A 26,400-nucleotide genomic window follows, 5' to 3' on the forward strand; every position below is an offset into this window, starting at 1 on the left:
TACTAAATTCAGCAATAGTTTTGGACTTCATATAATTAGCATATCTTCAATAAGCAAGAGCTAGTGGAGGACCTCATTATCCATGAGGAATTCTTCTTTGATTTAGATTCTGTGCTGGACATTCGAATATATGTTCATAAAAGATGTTTGCTACTGTCAAGATATACCAAAATGTAACTAGTGAGACATATTTAAACAGAACATAAAAAGAAGTTTAACCAGATATAGAAAGTGTTTTCTCTTATAAGAGTCTTTTTTACAGATGGAAACACAAAATTATGAAGAGCTAAAGTCCACAGTCTTAATAAGGAAAGTGAAAGATAGTACTATTGCAGAATTTTCAGCCTAGAATATACTCTCTGAGAATTTAAAGGGGAGGTTTAAATAGGCAGATGGTGAAAACTCAGAGCACCTGTTATGGCAAAATAAGGCATTTGTTTGATACTGTGAGATGAAGCCTGCACAATGAGAAATTCACTGAAGGGAGGCTTGTTAGTCATCCCATACTAGAGGTGAGATAATATATCCAGGTGGCACAGTTTCTTCCTTTCTTTTTTAAAAGGAAGTTTTATTTGTTTAACAGCATGAATTCATAAGAAACAAGGCAAATAGGAATCTATTGCAGAACTGATATTATGGTAAGTACTAAGAATGAAATGGCATGACAATGTAAAAAAAAAAAGCAAAAACAAGTAACAGAGAGCTCTGCCTGTGTATGTATATGTGCATTTGTGTGTGTGTTTGTATATGTGAGATCCTAGAGGAAAAGAACAATCTTTTGTCCCTTTTTTTGTCCCCAGTGCTTAATGCAGTACTGGATACATAATAGGCAATAAGTAAATGCTTATTTATTGGTTGATGTGTTTGGCTTAGTGTTTTAGATTCCATGTACAAATATGTATATATATATATATATATATATATATATATATATATATATACCATATATATGTGAAAGGAGGAGGAGAGGAGAAAGAGAGACAGAGACAGAGGCAGAGATAGAGAGAGGCATTGGGCTGTGTGATCTCAATTTGCCTTAAATTCTGTGGTTAGAGTGACTAATTAGATTAAAGAGAGAATCTGTTATAATTGAGAAAGTTTGAGACTTAAAATAAACCAATAACTCTGTATCCCAACTCCAACCCTTATTAGTTATAATATAATAATAATAAGTCATTTGACCACTATTGGTGAATGAGGATCAATTTTTACATCTAAAAATGGGGAAAATAATAATTTAATAACATTCTGGGTCATTTTGAGAATCCAATGAGTAAAGTATGTAAAGCACATTAAGGCTTTCAAAGCACTCTGCATAGGTATTGTCATCTTCATCATTAGTATAAAAACATTTCTATAGCATTTAAGACTTATTAATGCCTCACATGTTTATATTTCAACAAAGTGCTTCCCCTACGTACAACAACCCTAAGAGGCATATGGTATAAATATTGTTATTCCTATTTTTCTGATGATAAAACTTGAGTTCATGCAATTATATGCCTTTCATTCTATCACTTATAAAACTCGAAGAAATCTCAGAAGTTATCTTTGTCAAACTCTCTCATTTTAGAGGTGAGGACTAATAGAAGCATAAATTAGTTAACTGACTCACTTGAAGTCACATATCTATGTTAATGTTGATAAGGCCAGGAAGCATGGAATATAGTCCTTTAGAAAACCATGCAGAATGGATCACAGAAATATAAAAATGGAAGAGACTTCAGAGATCTTCTCCTTTGACTATTCTCCAAGTATTAATCCCATTTCTAGAATGTCTTACAAATAGTCATAAAGTTTCTGCTTAAAATTTTCAAGTACCAAAGATTTCACCTGTTCTTTCCATTTGGGGACAAGCTAAAGCTGTAAGATAGTTCTTTTCTTTAAACTCAAATATTCAGATTTATCTCATATTTTGGATATTCCTTCCAACAAAGTAGAAGACAAAACTATCCATGCCTACCCATTTTCTATGAGTCTTGTACATGTCTTCCCATGAGTTTACCACAGGGTTTCCAATCAAATGCTGAGGACCTACCTTACTTTCTCTTAACATTCTTAAAACTGCAGTAGAATACATGGATTATTAATAAGGGTATTCTACTTCTTCAGTTCTTCCTATTCCCTTTGTACAATATAGACAGACACGTAGAGCCATCTCAATTATTCTGGAAGTGATAAACATTGTCAGTACTTTGGAAATTGTAGTCTTCCCTAATTTGCTGCCAAACACTGGGAGAATTATTTGTTTTGACCCAACCTCTAATTTCATCAGTTCAGGTAATCCATAGGGAGGAATTCTCCCTATAAAATGCACATCAACATTTTTTTCTATAGCTTATATTCTTTAGAGTTGCTCTGGGCACTGGCAGATTGACTTGCCCAGAAACATAAAATTGTCATATATTAAGGACAGGTTTTTCAGACCCAAAGGTTAATTCTTTCAATACAATACCATATTGCCTCTCACCTAGGAAATGTTGGTATTAAAATGAGGAACGTTCATTTGAGATGTGTCAGGTAACAAGTTTGCAGATTAACAGTGTTCTGGTTGTAGTAAATGATGGAACTTTGCAGAACCTCCTTGATGAGATCTATAACTATTAAAAAAAGAGTTTAGCTTAACCATCGAAGTCAACCATCCAAAGAAGAAAAAACAAGTATATAAAAAGTGTTCATTGTCCAGACTTGAATATGCCATTAGAAAGATTGTGTATGCATATCCTTTATTATATATACATAGCATATATAAATATTTCATAAAATCAGGAAGAGAAACTGTAAGTGGAAAAATGAAATGAGCCCAAAATGTAAGTGGAGAAAGATTCTAGAATGCCTTTAAGAAATTTTAAGATTCTTTTAATTATCATAACCTTTTTCTTTAAGAAAGGCTCATATTTGTTTCCCTTATATCCAACCAAACTTTTTCTCCTATTAAAATCCCTCTAGTGGTCCTATTGTCTCCTCCAGAGTAAAGAAAAACGAATCAAATGCCCTATTTAATGTTACAACCCTTCAAGTATTTGAAAATCACTCACTAGTTCCCACTTCCCTTCACTAGAGAGAAGGAGGAAGAGAATGGAAGGAATGAACCTTTATATGGTGCCTACTATGTGCCACATGCTGTACTAAGTACTTTAATATATTATTTAATCCTCAAAACAACATTGTGAGATATTATCTCACAAAATTATCTCACAAATACATATATATATATATATATGTATGTATATATATATATATATATATATATATATATATATATTTTGCAATTGAGGAAACAGGCAAACAGATGAAGTGGTTTGTCCAGCGGTTGTGAAGCAGGTTCACCGGCCTCCTTCACTTTGGAATACCAAGGAACCAATGCAACCTTTGTATCTCAACATTATCAACACCATCCCATCAAGGATCAACATATTTCTCTCTCTTTGCGAAATCTCTCTTTCACCTGTTTGAAACCTATTTCTCTTCTTCCTTTCTTATAGGGTACACAGTTAGGAAGTCTAGTGTTCTATCCACTGTAACACTTAGTTGCTACCAGACTAAATATAATAATGATGCTGATAGTAATAAACATTTAAACCATATTTTAATATTTGCAAAGAGTTCTTTGCAAATAGTATCTCATTTAAACTTCATTGCAACCCTGAGAGATAGGTGCTTTTATTATAGCCATTTTACAGATGAGGAAACAGACAGACCAAAATTAAGTGAATTGCCTAGGTTAAAAGACTTGTAAGTTGGTATCTGAGAGTGGATTTGAAATTCAGTCTTTCAGACTCTAGGCTCAATCCTCCAATATACCATGCCACTTAGATGCCCATTTATAGTTCATTTGCCTTCCTTTTTGTGTCATGTTTTTTTTTAAATCCATCACCTTCCTGGTCACCCACATCTATATGTCCTCTATTGTTATTGTTATTGTTATTGATTTCTTATTACTACAGAATTGGAAGGGACCTCAGATATCATTGTCCAAATCCAGATAAGGAAATTGAATGTCAAAAGGTTGTTACTAGTGGTAATTGTTCCAGAATCAGAAGACTTGACCTCAAATCCTAATTATGGCCAAAGTAGAATCATTGTTCTTTTCATTGCATCATACCATCTACCAAGGTCAATGTCATTCCTAAAAGGTAGAGCCCATACCCAACCCAGTAGTCCAAATACATCCATAGCTAAGGCAAGGGACAACAGGACTAAGGCTCTTGTATGCAGCTATGCCTGTATATTTCTATTGATATAGTCCAAGACTGCATTAGCTTTATTTGGCTAATGTAGAACATAGCAGAGTTCATTAAAACTCTTAGAAACTTGTATTTTCTTTGAAAAATTCTGAACCTAAATCATAGGACTTTTCACATAAACTACATTATAGCCACATTTCTCCCACAGTTCTTTTTTTTATTTCAAGTAGAGAATATTTTAACTTTAGATCAAGGTTTTCTCTGTTGAAGTCTTTAGGGTTCCCCAATCTAAATTTAATAACCATGCCATTTCTATTTGCATTTAAATCATTGATAAAAATATACTTTTTAAATTCAGAATCCTGTTCTACTTCAGTAAAGAGTGTCCTTCATGTTGACTTTTTGTTACCACAATTAGAAAGGTAGCATATTGAAATGGGAGGTCTGAGAAAGAAGCCACTACTCTTATTAGCACTTACAAGAATAAAGAATTCTCCCCATTGAAGAGACTCCCTTCAGCTAGAATATATAAAAATTGATATAGACGGAGTTTCTTTCCTGGCATTTTAATGACTTGTTTTCAAATGATACATTTATACTTGTATATATTCAAAGTGGAGAAGTATTCTATTTCTTAAGTGATGAGAGAAACCTTAATTATATCTAATAGACTAGACTATTGTGTATCTTCGCAAAAAAATGAAGGGAGAAGTTATATGGTTAATTAAGTTATAATTCTCTGGTAATAATGGAAAAAATCAAAACCATCTTTAACCATCATGAGTTTCTCTGTCTGAGAATGACCTCAGATTTGAAGAACAGGTAAATGATGCCAAAATCAGAATCCAGAAGTAGGCAATTCACAAACTGGTATGGGTTGTTCTGGTACAGGAGTCATCATAGGCCCAAGAGTGCATGTGACACAAAAATGTGATATCTTGGTTTAGAAAATGTCATGTAATCTTCACCTTCTCTTTTTTTGAACATTAAGAAAATGTTTCTTTTTCTTTAATTATAAGATACGTCTCATTTGCAAACATTCCTAAAATATCACAAAATTGGTTCAGCAATTGTATCCTCTTGGTTCTTTTCTTCTATAATTTATAATATAGTTTATTCAGTAGTCCCAGACCAGATAGCTAGAAATGATTGAAGGTAACTAAATGTTTTACTAACATTTCTCATTGAATTGAGTTGTTCTACTTCTTCCACATGGTCATCTTTCCATATAGTTGCAGCAGATCATAGGATCCTAGACTTAGAACTGGAGGGGCCTCAAAGCCCATCTAGTCCTACTGCCTTATTTTACAGATAAAAAAAAAATCTGAAGGCCAGAGAGAAAAAGTAGATTGTTCATGATTTTGGAGAGGATGACGGAATTAGGATTTGAGGTCAAGTCTTCTGATTCTGGAACTAGTGGGTCTTTCACTATATTTTGCTTCTGATGCCTTCTTTGATCATTCCCTTCTTCAACATAACAAAAGAAAAATTTTTGTTTTTGTAGCATCAGTTCACATCAAGCTTTCACATTCTTCACATAATAATTATTTTTCTCTTTCCAACTCCACACATCAAGCACTTCCTCTTCCAATTAGAAGAAGATAGAAGTGGGAAATGGGGGTAGATAGAGAAAAGGGGACAAGCTAAGAGTGGGAAAAGGAGACTGTGTTTATAATAGCTATTTTCAAATATGTGAAATTATATCATATTGAAGAGGGACTGGGCTTCTTTACAGCTTCAAGGGGTAGAACAAAGACTAATGATTTTAAAAAGAGAGAGGAAGACAGATTCCAATTCACCATTAGGAAATTTGTTCTAATAAATTGGGTTCACTAAGAATGGGATAAGATGCTGCCAGTGACTAGGAACTCCTCTCATTTGAAGCATGCAACCAAGAGCTGGAAATGTCAAAGATGTTATAGAAAGTATTTCTACGTGGTGAGAAGAACTGAATGTTCTCTAAGGTTTCTATCCAATCTAAGATTCTCTTCTCTTTGACCTACTTAAAATACACAATGTTAACTGGGCCTCTCTCCTTCCTCACCCCCCTCCCTCTTCCTCCAAAGGAAAAAAAAAAGTTCTCAGGCTTTGTTCAAGACTAATAACTTCCACAGCATGGAACCCATTCATACAACCCAAGCTCTCTTATTTGAGTAGGAAGAAAAGTTAGAAAATACCTTTCTCCAGGCTGCCCATTTTTCTAGTTTTAAACAAAAAAAGTAAAAATTTTGCAAAATCATAAAATCTTTTTGAACTAAAGAGTTCAGCAAACCAATTGATTCACAAATATTGTTGAAGGCCATGTGAAAAATCAAAAGAAGTATGCTCTTTTCTTTCTTATAAAATTAGTCAGGAGTGACAATAAAAGTGACTGACAAAAAAAGAATGCTAGTGACAGGTATCAGACGTCTGATTTAAGAGATATAGGGAATTTCTGGTAGAGAACACTACCTCCATCAGTGTGAGTTAACACCTTCTAAATTTATAGAATTGCCTTCGGCATGTGATATTAAGTTACTTTCCTTGGATACTATAGCCAGCATGAGATAAAGGTGGAATTTGAAACCATATGTTCATGGTTCTGAGATGACTTTTCTAACTATGTCACAGAATCCTTGACAGTGAAGTATTTAAGTATTAAATGAATGTTATCAATTATATATAGGAAGAAAAGACTACTTACAGCCAAGCTATCAGGAAAGGCACTAAGGAAAAGCTTGGATCTCTCTCTCTCTCTCTCTCTCTCTCTCTCTCTCTCTCTCTCTCTCTCTCTCTCTCTCTCTCTCTCTCTCTCTCTCTCTCTCTGTCTCTCTCTCTCTCTCTCCCCCTCCCCCCCCTCTCTCCCCCCAACCCTCCTTTACTCCCTCACTCCCTCCTTTTTCAGTAATAATTAACTAAGCCTTGAAAGATGAATAGAATTCAAATATATGAGGAGAATAGACTTCAGGTGGACATGCAAATGTGGAGGATAACTGTGTGATCAAAGATAGGTAGATTTGGTATGTTCAAGGAGAAATAAGTAAACCAGTAAATGAATCAGTCTGCACTATAGGTCAGGGAAATAGTAGATCAAGTTGGAAAGAAATGTTAAGGCTTCATTATAGAGGGATATAAATTAATATGATCTTTTGAAAGCAAACTGAACTTGTTAAGCACCAACCCATGTTGAGTGAGATATTTCTTAGTCTTGTTTTAGCATTAATAGTCTTTGCATCAGCTATATTAATCAATTCTGCTTCCTTGGGGGATATTGAAGCCCCTAGCATCAGCTCATTAACTTCTACAATATCCATATAAGCAGTCAACAGATTTTTTGCCACAATACACACAAAGCCATTTCCTGGCATGTGCTCCAGACATTTTCCTGATATGAACATATCTTGTTTCCCCAAAATATACAAATGTCCTCTTGAAAATCATGAGCCAGTTAAAGTTGACCTTAGAAACAATAAAAGCTATTTTTAAAGTGTACAAAGATTGAGATTGTGAGACTCAAAGGAAGAGAGGCAGACAGGTTCTGGCACTTACAATATGGAGAAAAGGGTTTTCTTCCCATGGTTTTGCCCATGATGAAAGCACCTAATGAGTGGAGTAGTGAATGTTTTGGCATTTGGCAAGCATATTCAGAGCTATCACTGGGAAGCTGGGAGTATGTGAAAGAGGATGAGCAGAGATTTTATTATTTAGCACCTAACTAACATGAAGTTTGAGTTGGTGGTGGAATGTCTGTGAAGGAAGAAATCAGCAGAGTATGGGGATGACTACCATGTTTGGCTATGAGTCCCTTCCCTGATGATTGTCATTGGGATATGGGAGGAGGTCATTAGAATATCTCAAGTTCTGTGACTTGTGCTGCCTTACCCCTTACACAGAATGAACCAATATGGGCAAGACAAGCAATAATGAAAGTCAGACCTAGTTTAATACCACATATCTCAATTATCCCAGTTGAACGGAACTGGAGTTTGATTCCATGCTCTGTTACTTAATACCCATATGGATTTGGGCAATTCATTCAATACTCTGGGCCTCAGTTTCTTCATCTGTAAAATAAGGGGACTGGGAAAGATGTTCTCTGGGATCTCTTTTAACTTTGTCTATAATCCTAAGATCTTGTGTGTTCTTCCTAAAATACTCAGGGATATGTGGCAAACAACCCAAAGGGAACATGCTATGGATGCTTTCAAAATACAAATTATCAACTCCTCAGTTATTTGAAATTTTGCATATTTTCACACATTAGTTCTTCTGGAAGCAGGGACCACCAGTTTGTCCTGTGTTATCCATATCCTCAGACCTTCCTAACCCATAATTAGCAGCACTTCTTGAGAGAGAACAGCCAAGATACTGGGGTGTTCTCTGTGACCCTAGAACGTTAGGTCTCACCAGAACTCCCCCTCATATAGCTACTCTGTCTTTAGACACTTAATAAATCACTTATTTTTGCCATCATTTTTTGATGTACTTTCCAGCTCCCCCTTCTCCCTGTGATTTTCACCCCACCCTAGCAGCTGTTGGACTGCTGGGAACAGTTATTTCCAAGTTTAAATTTGTTTGGAATCTATTCAATGACTACAAGTCTCCCAGGATCTAAACCTGGAAGGGAGAAGAAAGAGTCCCCTGGTAGTGTTTTTGTTGTCATGCCATTGCTGTTTCTGTGAAAGTTGTAACTAGTTTGCATCAGTTTTGCAGAGAGGTCAACCATGTCCTGTTATATTTTGATTATGTTACTAGTGACATGTTTCTCTTTCACTCAGCATATTCCAGCAGGATGAGTTCCTCTAAGGCCAGGGATTACCAGGTTCTTCCTTCCCCTGGGAGGTTGGAGGCTCAGAGGACTGGTCATCTTCCAGCATCACAGCTGTTTTGCAGCTGGAGGCAGAGACAGGTCTCTCAGAGTGCTTCTATTTTCAGTTTATAGCTGAAAGTATATGCTAAATGTTAACATGGAGTTACTCACACACACTTTCAAACTCATTCACCCCCCCCCCAAGTCCTATATCCACTCTCAGATTCTACTCCCTGATTTCTCTTCCTCTCTTTTCCTGTGCAGATGACTAGGAGCCCCAAACTGTTTCCTCTGCTCCATCTTCATCATCTCAATCCCTTAAAATGTGCTATTCTTTGGAAGTTGGCACACATATTTAGCTCTCACATTCCACCTCAAATCTCAAAGTGCCAGCCTTAGAAAGTGTTAGCCTCATCCCCTTCTCATCGAGCTTCCTCCATCTCAGAAAGTGCTGGTGTCCAGTGAGCTCTAGTACCCTCACAGTTTATGTATCCATCCACTGTTGGGAGATGAAGCTAAAATCCCAAAATGCACCTCAAGTTTTCTAGGTATATGCATCAAAACACAGCCTCCTTGAGAACTGGCATACATGGACTCACAACTAACATTCTCTAGGCTTCCACAAAGTTGTCTTATTCTCTATAACCTTGATGATTCAAACCAAATACAATCATCATGGTCCTCCAGACACTCAACCCTCACTCTCAAAACTTTCTGTCACAAATCCCAGGGACTGGCTTCTCCTTCCCCTGATTACTGGCATCAAGAGAATCTCCTAAATCTCTCACACTTCAGGAGATAATTCTCTATTGAAGGCAGCTGGGAGTTCTCAAAGCATAAATGAACAGCTGCACCACTTCTAAGTCTGTTATATTTAACTATGTGATGGCATGTTTATTGCCATCCTCAAGACCATTCCTGAACTGTGTGGTGTGAACTGGGGATTACTACAAACCCTCCTCACACTCTTGAACCACATTGGTCTGCCATATCTGAAATCTTAACCTAAAATTGAATCCATAGGTCATAGCATGAAGTTTATTGAAAATTTCCTCTTAAAACCTCACTACCCAGGTAGATAGGTGGCTCAGTGAAAAGAGAGCCAGTTCTGGAGTTGGAAGGATTTGGGTTCAAATTTTACCTGATATACTTTCTAATTATATGACCCTGGAGAAGTCACTTAACCCCAATTGCCCAGCCCTTATTTCTCTTCTGCCTTAGACCAATATTTTGTATTGATTCTAAAACAGAAGGAACAGTTTAAAAAACTAAAAACTCATTACCTGGAAGGGAAGAGTAGCTCACTAAAATATCAATACTGACACATGAGATGCATTAGCATGTTTTATTTTATCAGATTTTTAATGGCCTCATAGCAAAGCTAATAAGATATTAGTAACACAAGTTTTAAAAAGGAAAAGTAAAGGGAAAGATCAAAGATTAAGGTGATCAAAGATTAAGCAGGCAATCAGAGCATGGAGCTGCAGTGAAGAACTTGAGCAGCAGGAAAGCATTGGATTCCTTAAGGAGAGAGATGTCAGAATGGGTGAAGATGCTAAGAGAAGGGAAGACTCAGGAAAAATGGGAGAATTCAGAAAATAACTTTTTCTTCTTTGCATCTTTATAAAGCTAGCAACAAAGCTTATCCAACTTGCTCTGTTCTGACACCATCTAAACTAAATGAGCACTTTTGTAACCTAAAACTTCATAGGATAAGTGAAAAATATGTTCTTTGTCCTCTAGGGTCTTAAATGTCTAAGATGAAAATGACCCAAATAATCACATAGAAGCCTTTGAGGTGGGAGTGAGAGTGGGCACTCACTTAGATGCCAAAGACAATATTAATCTTACTTCTCCACTTGCTACCACCTAAGTATTAACAGTTATTAATCCCCTAGGTCATACAACTATCAAAGATCTGGAAGAATGGAACTCCTTAATAGTACAATAATATCTTTAAAGAACATCTTCCAGAAACTTCTCTAGCCTTTGGAATATGGGCAATCCAAAATTTCAATACTTTAATTTTCTATGATTTCATCTGTTTGCATACTTAGTCCAACGAGATTTTATTAAAATCCATATTGTTTTTGTTTGGTTGTATCCAGTTCTTCATGACCCCATAGGTCTGTCCTTGGGGTTTTCTTTTTTTTTTTTCAAATATTTAATTTTATTTAATTAATTAATTTTGAATATTTTTCTATGGTTACAAGATTCATGTTCTTTCCCTTCCCTCCATTAACCCCCTCCCATAGCCAACATGTAATTCCACTGGGTTTTACATGTGTCATTGAACAAGATCCATTTCCATATTATTGATAATAATTGCATGAGGGTGATTGTTTAGAGTCTATATCTCCAATCATATCCCCATCAACCCACATGATCAAGCAATTGTTTTTCTTCTATGTTCCTACTCTCACAGCTCTTTCTCTGGATGTGGATAGCGTTCTTTCTCATAAGTCTCTCAGAATTGTCCTGGATCATCGCATTGTTGCTGGTGGAAAAGTCCATTACATTCAATTGTACCACAGTGTATCAGTCTCTGTGTACAATGTTCTCCTGGTTCTGCTCCTCTCACTCTGCATCAATTCCTAGAGGTCATTCCAATTCTCATGGAATTCCTCCAGTTTATTATTCCTTTGAACATAATAGTATTCCATCACCAACATATACCACAGTTTGTTCAGTCATTCCCCAATCAAGGGGGAATCCTCTCATTTTTCAATTTTTTGTCACCACAAAGAGCTCAGCTATAAATATTTTGTACAAGTCTTTTTTTCCTTATTATCTCTTTGGGATACAAACCCAGCAGTGCTTTGGCTGGATCAAAGGGCAAGCAGTCTTTTAACACCCTTTGAGCTTAATTCCAAATTGCCTTCCAGAATGGTCAGATCGATTCACAACTCCACCAACAATGTATTAATTTCCTTGGGGTTTTCTTGACAAATGTATTGGAGTGGCTTGTGATTTCCTTCTCCAGTAGATCACCTTTTGCATGAACTCTCCCCCATGACCTTTCCATCTTGCATAATCTTGCATGGCATAGCTCATAGTTTTATTGAGCTATGCATGCCCCTCCACCAGGATGAAGCAGTGATCCAGGAGGGATAATACAATCCTACTATATGCTAAACATTGAGCTTCTAACTTGCATCTGCTTATTATATTAAGTTGGATGTCCCATTGGCTTCTTAAACTCAGCTTGTACAAAAGTAAGCTCATTATCTTTCTTCCAAAACCCTCCCTTCTTCCCCTAATGCCCTATTACTGTCATGGACACCACCACCCTTGAAGTCACCCAGACTTGCAATGAAGGTGTCATCCTGAACCTCTTACTCTCTTTCACCTCCCTCCTCTATCCCCATCGTTGCCAATCTGTGGTCAATTCTACCTATTCCTATATGCCCCCATCTCTCCTCTAACATGGTCATCACTCTGCTGCAGTTCCTCAATACATCATGCCATACCATTACAATAATCTGCAGGTTGGTCTCCATGCCTCGAGTCCTTCCAGATTTTACTTCACATATTCCCCTTTTTGCAGGTCTGACCATATCCTACACACATATACTTGCACATTCACACAAATACACACATTTTCAGTAAACTCCAGTTGCTTCCTGTCACCTCCAGAATCAAAAATAAAATCCTCTTTTTTGGTGCTCAAAGCCTTCATAAACCTACCCCATTATACCTTTCCAGTCTTTTTATATCTTACTCTCCATACTCTGTAATCTAATATCACTGGTCTTGTTCCTGCTTGTTCCTCCCACAAGAATCTCCATTTCTTGACCTTTTACTAATGTTCCCACCTGTCTGAAATTCTCTCCCTTTTCATTTCCATCTCCTGGCTTCTTTCAAGTACCATTCAAAACTTCACCTTCTATAAAAACACATTTCCCAATCTCCCTTAATGCTAATGCTCTACCTCTGTTGAGTGTCTCAAATTTAGCCTTCTTATAGCTTATTTGTACAGAGTTGTTTTTGTGTTGTTTAATGCTCCTCATTCAGGTTCCTGTTTGCTGGTTTGTTTAACTTCATAGGTCCTGGTTTTTCTTTAGTCTCAGTCAAATCTATAGTTATTCAAGTCCCTTGTCTCAGAACATTGTCATCAAAACCAAATAAATGGCATTTCAAGGAAAATTACTATGGATTTGGAGTCAGAGTACCTGCTTTCTAATTCCAGTTCTGCTACTTTAATAATGTTATGAACTTGGATGTCACTTAAACTCTCCGAGCTTCAGTTCCCTGATCTGTAAAATAAGGGAGCTGGACAAGCATGTATCTAAATACCCATCTGATTTTAACTTCAGTGATCTTTTAATAAGTTCCCTTTCAGCTAACATTTTATAATTACCATAGTGATTTGACATTATCAGCACACTATCATCTCCTAGTCGTTAGAGGTCTAAATAAATCTCAGTGATCTGTGGAGTGCCAAGAAAACACAAACAAACCAGAAACCATTCTGTCTTCCAAAGAATATGTGTACCTTCTGTCTCCTCAGTGTGTGAAATGGAGGCGACTAAAATAATTTTCAAAGAATTGTGTTTGTTTTGGAAGTGAGAAAATATTCTGTTTGTATGGACCCCAAATAATTTTAGGCCTGCCACAAATAATGAACTTCAGCATCTGGTTGAATCAAGAACTGTGCTCTGAATAGATTTGTCTGATAAAAAAGTCAGCAGCTGCAGCTGTCTGAAGCTGGCCTAGAAGGTCACAGCATTGTGTTCTACCATAATGGCAATGTTGTTTTTCAACCCTTGCTATTCCTTTGAAAACATAATACACATTTTGGTTCCCAAATTGACTTTTCTTTTCCCGTCCTCTCCAATTTCCTTTTCTTTTTTCTTTCTGGGTGGTATGGAGTCTAATTTTCTGGTGATAGTTACAATCTGTGTCTTCTCTGTAGTGACTGAACTGAAACTTAAGGGGCATCAGGTCTCTCTGTCCTGGTTATCATGAAGAAGCATGTACCAGAGACAAAAGATGTCTGATTTCAAGTTATTTTTTAAAAATAAGAAAATTATGGATTTTTTTCTTTTGAGATTCCAAGTATTTCCCCCCCTAAGGTTAGTGATTTTTTTCCCTATGTATAAGAACTTACCTATAAAAAGAATAATAATTGGCTGTTTAAATGGGGTTATTACTGTCCTGAAGAGTAGGGTTATTGAATTGTGGGGGTATTCAGCAGCTATTATTATATGCCCTAAGATAGACAGCATCCTCTCTGCTTTTCTGAGTCAGCCTGAGGGCATCAGAGAAAAACAGAGAGAACCCAGAATGATACTGTTGTTTAGTTTCCTCATTTATACTGCAGTGACAAAGCTCTGTGTGTGCTTGTGTGTGTGTGTGTGTGTGTGTGTGTGTGTGTGTGTGTGTGTGTGTGTTCTTACTCTAAGGGAACTAGAATTGGAGTCAGGGTACTTGGGTCATGCTAGATCATCTCTAATGTTTCTTCTAATTGTTACATTATGGGATTCTCTGATTCTAGTTTCACATCTCTGCTCTATGATGCCAAATTGATTTGAGACAAATAATTTAACATTGTTGGCCCCTTCCAGTTCTAAAGCTTGTGTGAGGTTCTTAGAGGTTCAATGAATCTTAGAGGTTCAATTCCCACCTCAGACATTAGCTCTATCTTCCTGGGCTAGGCACCTTATTTCCTATTAGATGAAGGAATTTAACTCCCTTTAAACCTTAAATCTATGATCCTATGTGCTGGATTGGGCTGCAAGCTACCTGAAGTCTTAGACCTAGAAAACTTCTGTTTTCCAGATGATGACTCAGTGTCTTAAGGTCAGCTATAGCTGTGTCTTTGACAATAATTTCTAATCTCAGCAAAAATCATACCTTCTATAAGAAGCCTTTCCTCGTTCTCCTTAATCTTACTTCATTGCCTTTGAGATTATGTCCATTTTATCTTGTATATATCTGATTTGTACTTAGCTGTTTTCATGTTGTCTTCTTCCATTACATTGTAAACTGTCTGAGGTCAAGAACTGGTTTTTTACCTTTTTATATTCCCAGGGCTTAGTAAGGTGTCTGACACATTAATAAATACTTAGTGACTGGTTGATATGATCTGATGCAAGGTGAAGGAAAATAACAAGCTTGATTGAGTCATGGATGTGGGAAATTGAAGAGGAGGGGATTTAAAAAGGCAAGTTTGAGAGCTCAGGGAACTATTCAGGATGGAACCTAGGTAGAGCACCAAAGAAGAGATTATAGATAACCAGAAATCAGCGTAATCAGCAACTGGCCACCTGAGAATGGACAAAGTAGGCACTAGGAGATGGGAGAGGGATATAGAAATGGAGGCAGAAGTATGTCAAAGACAAATTTCATCTTTTTTTTTAATTTACTTCTAGTTAGGTATTCCCTCCAGGCTTTTTATCCTGGCAGTCTGGAAGAAGGGAGGTGAAATAGAAAGAAAAAAATGCTTAAGAAACCAATAGGATGAGATTTTGTGGAAAAACTAGTAGAGTAAGACCTTGTTTTACATGAACACAACACATGCAAATTTAGATATATGTGATTGTTGATAAAAAGCAACAAAAAAAGTGAAACTACTACAAGACCCAAGACTGAGGACTGAAGCTTAGAGAGACTTGGAAACTATAACCAGATTTCAATAGCCCTGTGGTCAACTTTTTTTTTTCTGGTAGAGTCAATTCTATGACTTTGTGAAGTTGTTCAAACCTGATTAATATATTAGAAAATCATTTGAGCCTAGTGAGAATTTTGCATTCTCTTATGCAATTTTGTCCTTGAGAAACAGCAAGAAGGCAGAACCCAAGGTAGCAGATCTGGCACAAGGATACTTGTCATAGGGTAACTTTGATGTATGAATGGGAAGGTGAGGTGGGTACCACTAGTCTGCACTGGATCCTATGGAGAAAGTAAATGGCTGTCTCTGACTTTTCCCATCCTTTCTAATAGTGATTGCCAAGGTTTCATAAAGTAGGGAAGCATCTGTGAGGAAGGGATGGGGGAAGAACTATAACTTTGGGGGAAAAGAGGCAGGAACATGGAGACAGCATAGAAATCAAGGAAAAACAGAAAGAGAGCACAAGAAAATGGTTCCTGGGGACCCCCTAAGTCATTTGACCTTCATCATCCCAAACTATTGGCCCAGGGCTCTGGAAAATATGGATGGTGGTGAATCTCCCATGGCAACTCACTTGAGTCTTACTTAGGACATTTTGCAGCACTGAATGAATAGCAGCCAAAGTTGGTGGTGACCCAAGTCCTACAGTATAGATTAAACTCTCCTACAGGTTACGTCAACTGGGGTAACCACATGGGTTCAAGTTCAGAGCCCACTTCCATGTCATATTTATTGTATATCTTCTGATAAAGTAAAAGCTGTATATTGGGGAGAACAAGGCCACAGCCATTGCTCCCCACCTTCTCCATGGCTATAGTCCCTTCCCCAGGAGAACCAGGATAAAGATACAGAAGCTTTCACTTATCAAGGACATCACCACTATTTATTGTAATATTTTCTTAACTATTTAGTAGATATAAAATATTTACCATTTTATTAGATTCCTATCTTTTTCAAATCATCATTAACAAAGTTTTTAGTCTTGTATCTTTAACTCCATATCCTCAGGAGTCACTGTGATTTTTTTATTTAGTGATTCTGCACAGCAAAGTAATTTGTAGAACACATGTCAAGTTATAGCAGAATTAACTATATTCCTGGGCTTTCTTAGATTTTTATATCTCCTGATATGAAATCGCATTCTGTTCATGCCCACCCTTTCCATTTTGCTGACTTAAAGCCCCTAGGTTTTCTATCAATAAGAATGATAGATCCTTGTTATGAATCCAGTAATACCTTGAGGTCATAATCTTTAAAGCCTCTCAGTAAATACCTTCCAAAGGGTGTGGGGAAGTATTTTAGAAGTGTTTGGGCATAAACTACTCCCCTTTCAAAAAACTGACTAGGCAAATGCAATGCTAACAAGGTTTCTTGGTATGATTGTGTATTTAGCTATGAGTCAGATTTCCAAAGCAGAGCAAATAAAAACTTCTATAAATCTTGATTGATATAAGTGTGGCCATTGGCAGTTATGAGGCTATGAACAATTTCTGTAATAAAATATTTTGAATGATTTCCAGGATGTTCCATCATTTGTGTTATTAAGCAAGGAAACCATATTCTATAATGAATAATAATTTGAAAGTTTGACATTCTTGATGGAATCATGAAGACTAGTAAAGAGAACAAAGATGAGAAAACAGGATGAGACTAACATGAGAATAAATAATAATAAGCAGGGTCATAATGACAATGGAACAGGTCCACAGAATACTATAATGGATAAAGTACTGATTTCTAAAGTGATGAATACTTGTTCTCAGATATCTATTAGCTTGTGAGAACAAGTCACAACCTCTGTCAACCCTAATTTTCTCCTCTTCAAAGGGGAGTGATAATAGCATCTACTTTACAGAGGTATTTTGAGGATCAAAAGAGGTAACATGCATAAAAACACTATGGGAAAAATATCACAAGAATATTGTTGATTTTAATTTCTTCATAACTTTGCTACAGTATCATTGTAGGTCACTGAGCTAGCAAAAGAAGACAAAATAACAGATGTCACACAATTGGATACGGGGTAGGTGTCAGGATGCCTCAGTTTTTTCAGTAAGTGTGGGACCCTGTTCAAGTCACTTGATGAGAAATCAGTTTCTTCACTGAAATGAGAGGCTAGCCTAGATGTTCTCTAAAGTCTAGTTTAATTCTAAAAATCTGAGATTTTACACTTGTAACACAAACCTTCCTAGTCAGTTTTTCAAACTGGAAATTTAAGGGATGCCCATCAACAGGGAATGGATAAACAAGTTGTGGCATATGATTGTGTTGGAATGCTAGTGCACTGTAAAATGACAGGAGCAGGTTAATTTTGGACAAACATGAAACGACCTACATGAAAGTATGAAGAGTGAAACAAGCAGAATCAAGAGAACATTATATACAGCAACAGAAATACTGTTTGAAGAATGATTTGTGGTGTATCCACCTCAAGAGAAAGAACTGATAAATAAAAATAAGATAATTTTATATATACATATATCTTTTTCTCATCTCTAAAGGGAAGAAGGGAGGAGGAGAGGGAGTTAATTAGATATTTTAATATAACTAATTAATTAATTAATTAAAAACAACAAACAAACAAAAATCCATAATTTTCTCAGGTTGGGTATTTCTTCCTTGCAGATAGCAATACTTCTATTCATTACTTAAACTATCTTTTTGACAGCATGTGGGTAAAATAACATCATTTGGAGGCAAACCTTCTAGTAATCAGCTTTTCAAAGTTTATTTAATCTGGTCCTTAGACAAATGACTTACAGTTTATCCTCAGACTATATTCAATGCCTTTCCAACATGGTAAGAATTATCAAAATTTGTACTTGATTATTATAGTCTTTAGTACTGTTAAGTAGTATAATGGATAGAGTACTAGGCCTGGAGTTAAGAAGACTCATCTTCCAAAAATCAAATTTGGTCTCAAACACTCAGCTGTATGATCCTGGGCAAATCCCTTAATCATTTTGGACTCAATTTCCTCATCTGTAAAATGAGTTAGAGAAGGAAATGGCAAAGCTCTCAAGAATCTTTGCCAAGAAAACCCCAAACAGAGTCACAAAGAGTATGACATGACTGATCACAACTGAACTATAGTCTTAGAGAAAGTCACTTCCCTGATCCAAAGAGATCTCAGTGGGAGAAATCAATTGTTTCAGGTTTTCACAAACAAAATTTAAAAGGTTTGGGTAATTAAACAAACAAATCACCAAAATGTTGCAGTCATCCAAGTAATTCAGGAAATTGTTTGCTAAGGGAAAAACTGAACTTATAATGACATAGGTTGATGGGATGGACCTTATGATTTCTTTAGCACATATAGCATATTTGTATTGTATTTGTATTATATATTATATTTTGTATTATATATTTGTATTGTATATAATTTGTATTATATATTATATAAAAGCATATAATATAATAATAATACATTTAATAGCAATATTAATACATTAATTATATTTGTTAAGATTAGCATAATATATTAATAATACATCTTAATATATTATATAACACTATATTGTGGTATATTTATTATATATAAACTCCATATAATGATTTAGATTGGCCTCAATACTATAATTTATTAAAATATTATTAAATAACATTTATTAAATATTGAGATAGTGAATATATTTATTTTAATAATAAATAATAACAAACTATTTAAATAAATAATATATAACTTATAATCTTAGAGAACTGTTTGGGGGAAGAGAGCAATTAAAATAACTTTCCCAGAATCACATAGCCTGTGTATGTCAGGATTTTTGAAACCAAGTATTCCTTAGCCTAACGTCAGCTCTCTCTCTATTATAACGCATTGCTTCTTAAAGACACGTATAATCAAGCAAATGTAACTCTGTGGTTTGTAAATATTAGGTCAACTCAACTGTTTTTTTTTGTTTGTTTGTTTTACTTAGAGATAACCTACCTCAATTAATACCAGTCCGTGGGAGACAGGACCTTCCTTTTGTGTCTGTTGTACCTTGAGACCGTTGGCAACTCTATCCAATGGGTCACACCTAATGAAACAAATAAGAGAAACAAAGAGGAAAGTCAAACAATTAACCAAACTACCCAGAAATACATTGTTTTGTTCCTCTGATTCATCAGTGTTTTTTTTGTTGTTGTTGTTCTCTCTTACAGTATAAGGACCAGTTTAGAAACACCAGTTCAGATGCCTAGGCTGGCTTTGCCCCAGCTGGCTGTAAGGAGACTGGTGCTCTCAGAATGGTTATTGGTTGTTACTACAGTTGTACCTTGCTACACAAGCATCTTAAGTAATGAGCAATATGAGCTACGAGCAGTCATGTTTAGGATTTTTTGCTTTGAATCATGAGCTTCCACCCCTGGGAGGAGCCCAAGGTTTATGAGGTAATCAGTATAAGTGAGATTAAGGAAATGTTGAGGATTTGGGAAAAAATCAGTTTATTGAAAAGACACACCCAGAAAAAGTAGCAACAGGTCATTCATTGGAGCTGTGCGACAACACTTGTTTCACACATTATCAAAACATTCTGAAAGGGAGGAAGAAACAAACTTCCATGGAAATGTTTTTATTGAAACGGCCTCTGAGTGAAATTATGGAAAGTGTGGTAAAGCAGCCAAAACTAATGAAGAAAACAATAATTAAGTAAAGTAAAAAATAGCAATTAAGTTAAGCAATAAAGTTACATATCATAAGTAATGTTTTAGGTCAATTTTGCATTTAAATGTAGCCTTACAAGGGTGTAGAGAGTAAGTTATCTTAAGCAATAGTGCAAAAAATGAAAACTTTCTCTGCAAGCATCTTTACCTGACCTTGAAGTTAAATAACAATTCATAAGCAAGCTTATTTCTTTAAATTTTTCTTATTATCTATAAATATGTTTGTTATTTTAAAAGTACCTTTTCATATTTAAAAGCATGTAAAACAAAAAAATTCTTGTGGTTTTTTGGGGCCAGAACAGATTAATTGCATTTCCATTCATATAAATGAGGAAATTCAATTTAACCCACAAACAAAATTGAGTTACAAGCTTGGTGATGGAATGAATTAAACTCATGTGTCAAGGTACCACTGTACTGTTTTCCTGTGCTATATGTCAATATCCCTAAAAGAAGGCTTTGCCCCCTTCTTTCTCTCCCTACAAGTTAAAAAAAATATTCTGGGTCAAAATGGCGACTTAGAGACAGCAACAGTTCAGTCCTCCATGAACCCTTCTTCACTGAATCAAAAATACAATGCTTTGAGGGGACTAAAAACCAAATCTAACAGGACAAAGCTAGGGAACCCTCATCCTGGATCCAACTTAAAGGATACACCCCCCCAAAAAGCCTGAATTCTAAAACATGTCAGTTTAAGGGGAAAGAAGAAGGAAGGTCCCAGGACCCCTCCTCCACCTACAGTGCTGAGCCTCCAGCAGTGGCTCTGGAATGTCTAGGCAGGCAAGGGCAGCTAGTCTGGAGGGACTACCTTGCTGGCAAAGCTGTTCCAGGATCAGGGCATAGAACACAGGCAGTGTAGAGGCAGCTGGAGGAGAAGTGCAGAGCAGGCAGCCTAGTTGTAGGCAAGATGCTCCATCTTACCCCTCCTCTTTCTGGAGGTTTTGGCCTCAGGAGACATCCAGCTTTGCATATCAACTCCTCCACCCTGGCTCAATTTCATTAATAGGGCAGATAAGAAGCCTTCAAAGGGCAGAGAAATTCAAGCTCCAACACATCTCCCACACAGACTGATCTGAAAGCATCACTAACTAAGCTCCAAGGGAAAAAGCCGCAAAAAAACTACAGGCAACAACATTGACAACAGGGCAGGAAACCCAGCTCCTTTTCAACTTCTGGCATCATCCAGGGGAAAATCTGACTAACCTGATCAATCAGCAGAATAGAGAAGAAGACCCTTCAGGACAGAACAGTCCAAACCCACAGTCCAGCACATAATAAGAGGAGCAAGACTACAGGCAACTACAGGGGGAGAAGAAGGAGGAAATATGAGCAAACAATGGAAAAACAGAAAATAAATTAAAATCAACAGCTTCTATCCAGGCAATGAACAAAGAACAAATGGAACAGAGGAAGATCAAGGAATACCAAGCAAAAACACAGAAACACCAGCAAATTGAACACAGATTTTGGAAGAACTCAAAATACAATAAAAAAAAAACAATTAAGAGAGGCTGAAGACAATTGGGAAAAGAACTTAAAAAGAAAAATGAATCATCTGTAAAGTGTCTTGAAAGCCAAAATTAATCAGCTTGAAAATGAAGTGGAGGAGATGAAAGATGAGGCAAAGAATATGAAAGATGATCTCCAAAGAAAATCAAACCAGAAGAAGAAGGATGACCAAAAAGCCAGGAATGAAATTCAGTCTTTAAAAACTAGAATCCAACAACTAGAAGCAAATGACTTCAAAAGGCAGGAGGAAACTACAAAACAAAATCAAAAGAATGAAAAAAATGAAGAAAATATGAAATACCTCATCCATAAAATGGAAGATCTAGAAAACAGGTCCAAAAGAGACAACTTAAGAATAATTGGACTACCGGAAGATCATGACAAAAGAAAAAGCCTGGACATAATTCTACAGGAAATTATCCAAGAAAACTGCCCCAACATTCTAGAGCAAGAGGGAAAATTGGAGATTGAAAGAATTCACAGATCATCTCCTGTACTTAATCCCCAACTGACAACATCCAGGAATGTTATAGCCAAATTCAAGAACTACCAGACCAAGGAAAAAATATAAGCTGCTAAGAAGTCATTCACATACCATGGAACCATAATTAGGATAACACAGGATCTGGCTGCATCTACACTGAAGGATCAAAAGGTATGGAATATGATATTCCAGAAAGCAAGAGAACTAGGTTGACATCCAAGAATAAAATACCCAGCAAAACTGACTATATTCTTACAGGGGAAAGTATTGTCAATTAATAAAATAGAAGGCTTCCAAGCATTCATAAAGAAAAGACAAGGTTTGAACAGAAAAGTTGATGCCCAAACACAGAACTCAAGAGAATCACCAAAAGGTAATTAAGAAAGGAGAAAAAAAAACTTTTTAAGGGACCCAATAAATTAAAATGATATGTATCCCTACAAGAAAAGAGGATATTGGTAACTCTTAAAAATTGTTATCACCTGGTTAGCTAGAAAAATTATAATTAGAGAGAACAATGACAAGAACAAATGCTAAGACATATATACATGTGCGTGTGTGTGTGTGTGTATAAAACTAGAGGTAAAAAAACAGGAGATTAATACTAAGAGAAATGGGAAAAGAAACAAAATGGGATAAATTAATATTTCATTAAAAAGTGCATGGTCTGATTGGGGCAGAACACCAATACACTAGAAAGGTAAAGACATTGGAGACTGGAAATACTTAATTCTTATATGCATTAAAAATTGACTCAGAGGGAAAAACAATAAGATCAATTGGGGAAGAGCATTGATTCACACCCTATAGAGAAGTAGAAGAGTAACAAACAGACTGGTAGAAAGGGAAGCAATACAAAGGAAGGAGAAGGTGGAAGGATAGTTTAAAAAGATTTTAAAGAAAATGAGAGAATTAAGAAGGGGAAGGAGGGGGAGAAAGAGAAGTAAAATAAGGGTGAGAATTACAAGGACTGATTAAAAACAAAACACTGGTATAAAAGGAAGTAGTGAAAGAAGAAAGGGGAGTTCCGGTCAAAATGGTGGCTTAGAGAAAGCTAAAGTTCAGATCTCCTGAAACCCTTCCCTACCGAACTCAAACTATATGCTCCTAAGGCACCGAAATTCGAAACGAACAACAGCATAGACCCCAGGAAGCCTCCTCCTGGAACTGGACCTGGATCAAAAGGTATGGCCCCCCCAAAAGCCAGAACCCAAGATCACTCGGACCAAGGGGTAGGCAGAAGGAAGGTCCCAGGACCCAACCCCCCAACCCAGAGCTCTGACTCCAAGGCAGCAGTGGGAACATCAGAGTCTCAGGGCCGGCTATCCTGAAGGCCTCATCCTGAAAACAACCTGACCGAGTTGCAGGGGCACCCAGACAGCAGGGAAACAGAGAGAGACACAGGGAGCCTACAGCCCCCTGGCTGGATCCTTCCATCCGAGTTTCACAGAAGGTCCCTGCCTCAGGGCATACTCAGTTCAACCCAGGGAAAGCTAATCTTATCAGGAGCCCTCAGAGCTCCAGAAGCCCGGCCCCTCCCCCCTCAGAGTACTGGCTTTCCTGGCCCCTAAGGCACAGAAACAAACACCCTGTGGAAAGGGCCAAACCAGGCTCAGAGCATGGAAGTAAGGCAATGGAGAAACATCGGTAGGGAACCGAGGAGGGCAGTAACATGGAAACACCAGCAATTCCTGGCTTCCCCGGGAAGACAGAACAACAACTGCATAGAACAAACAATCTGCCTAGGGCTAAAACCTCTGAATACCAGACAGAGATAAGAAAAGCTAGTCCTTCCCACTCAGATAGAGATGACAAACTCCACAGAAACACAAAATCCCAAAATTCCAAGAAAATCAAGAAGAAGGGGGCGACTTTGGACACATTTTGTGGAGCAAAAATACAAAATACAGAGGAGATAGAAGAGGAAACACAAGCAAATACTTCAAAACCTTCCAAAGGAAATGGAAACTCTCCACAAACCCATGAAGAATCTGAATCAGAAAGGATCAAAAAGATGGAAGCCTTCTGGGAGGAAAAGTGGGAAATAAAGCAAAAGAAATTCATGCATCTACAAAACCAATTTGACCAAAGTGAAAAGGAAAACCAGGCTTTAAAGGTCAGAATTAGGCAACTCGAATACAACGAGCAAGAATTAATAAAGCAAAAACAAAAGACAAAGAAATTAGAAGAGAACATAAAATATCTCACTGACAAGGTGACAGACTTGGAAAATAGAGGAAGAAGAGATAATTTAAGAATAATTGGACTTCCAGAAAAGCCAGAAATACACAGCAAACTCGACATCGTAATACAAGATATAATCAAAGAAAATTGCCCAGAGATTCTAGAACAAGGGGGCAATATAGCCACTGACAGAGCTCACAGAACACCCTCTACACTAAATCCCCAAAAGACAACTCCCAGGAATGTAATTGTCAAATTCCAAAGCTTTCAAACAAAAGAAAAAATCCTACAAGAAGCCAGAAAAAGACAATTTAGATATAAAGGAATGCCAATCAGGGTCACACAAGACCTTGCAAGTTCCACTCTGAATGATCATAAGGCATGGAACATAATTTTCAGAAAGGCAAGAGAGCTGGGCCTTCAACCAAGAATCAACTATCCATCAAAACTGTCTATATACTTCCAAGGGAAAGTATGGGTTCAACAAAATAGAAGATTTCCAAGTTTTTGCAAAGAAAAGACCGGAGCTCTGTGGAAAGTTCGATATCGAAAAACAAAGAGCATGGAATACCTGAAAAGGTAAATATGAAGGAAAGGGAAAAGGAGAAAAATGTTATCTTCTTCTTTTACTCAAACTCTCTTCTATAAGAACTACACTTATATCAATCTATGTATTTTTAACATGTGGGGAAAATGTAATGTGTAAATAGGGGGAAAAGAAAGACCAAATAGAATAATCTTTCTCACACAAAGATTCACACAGGAAGGGGAGGGGAAGAAAACTCCTATAAGAAGGAGAGGAAGAGAGTTTCTACTTAAATCTTACTCTCAGGGAAATCAACTCTCAGAGGGAAGAACATCCAGATCCATTGGGATCTTGAATTCTATCTTACCCAACAAGGGAAGGTAGAAGGGAAAACCAAGGGGGGTAGTGGGGAGAGAACACAAAAAAGGGAGGGAAGAAGAGGGGGGGAAGGGAGGGAACAAAAAGGGAGGGCCTAGAAAGGGAAACATATCAAGGGAGAGGACAATGGGGACTGATTTAAAGTAAATCACTGGACTAAAAGGTAGAGCTGAAGAAGAAAGGTTAGACTCACGGAAGGATATCAAAATGCCAGGGAGTCCACAAGTAACAGTCATAACTTTGAACGTGAATGGGATGAACTCACCCATAAAACGTAGACGAATAGCAGAATGGATTAGAATCCAAAACCCTACCATATGTTGTCTTCAAGAAACACACATGAGGTGGGTAGACACCCACAAGGTCAGAATTAAAGGATGGAGTAAGACCTTCTGGGCCTCAACTGACAGAAAGAAGGCAGGAGTGGCAATCATGATATCTGATAAAGCCAAAGCAAAAATAGACTTGATCAAAAGGGATAGGGAAGGCAATTATATTTTGTTAAAAGGGACTTTAGATAATGAGGAAATATCACTCACTAATCAACATGTATGCACCAAATAATATTGCACCCAAATTTCTAATGGAGAAACTAGGAGAATTGAAGGAAGAAATAGACAGTAAAACCATATTAGTGGGAGACTTGAACCAACCATTATCAAATTTAGAGAAATCAAATAAAAAAATAAATAAGAAAGAGCTAAAAGAAGTGAATGAAATATTAGAAAAATTACAATTAATAGACATATGGAGAAAAATAAATAGGGATAAAAAGGAATACACCATCTTCTCAGCACCACATGGCACATTCACAAAGAATGACCATACATTAGGTCACAGAAACATGGCACACAAATGCAGAAAAGCAGAAATAATAAATGCAGCCTTTTTAGATCACAAGGCAATAAAAATAATGATCAGTAATGGTACATGGAAAACCAAATCAAATACTAATTGAAAATTAAACAATATAATACTCCAAAATCATTTAGTTAGAGAGGAAATCAGAGAAACAATTAATAATTTCAATGAGGAAAATGACAATGGTGAGATATCCTTTCAAACCTTTTGGGATGCAGCCAA

At 36.7% G+C, this 26,400-nt stretch overlaps 1 long non-coding RNA gene across 1 annotated transcript in view; it reads right to left on the reverse strand.

The window, feature by feature from the left end:
- Positions 1-985: 985 nt before the first annotated feature.
- LOC130454623 (uncharacterized) overlaps positions 986-26,400 on the reverse strand; it is a 41,345-nt gene continuing 15,930 nt past the window's right edge. The window contains exons 2-3 of the long non-coding RNA XR_008912374.1: positions 19,521-19,611; positions 986-2,600 (exon numbers count right to left, since the gene is read on the reverse strand). This is a non-coding gene — a long non-coding RNA (uncharacterized LOC130454623). The remainder of the gene's footprint in view (positions 2,601-19,520; positions 19,612-26,400) is intronic.

This window comes from Monodelphis domestica, chromosome 5 (genome assembly GCF_027887165.1).
Source record: "Monodelphis domestica isolate mMonDom1 chromosome 5, mMonDom1.pri, whole genome shotgun sequence".
In the NCBI taxonomy this organism is placed as follows: domain Eukaryota; kingdom Metazoa; phylum Chordata; class Mammalia; order Didelphimorphia; family Didelphidae; genus Monodelphis; species Monodelphis domestica.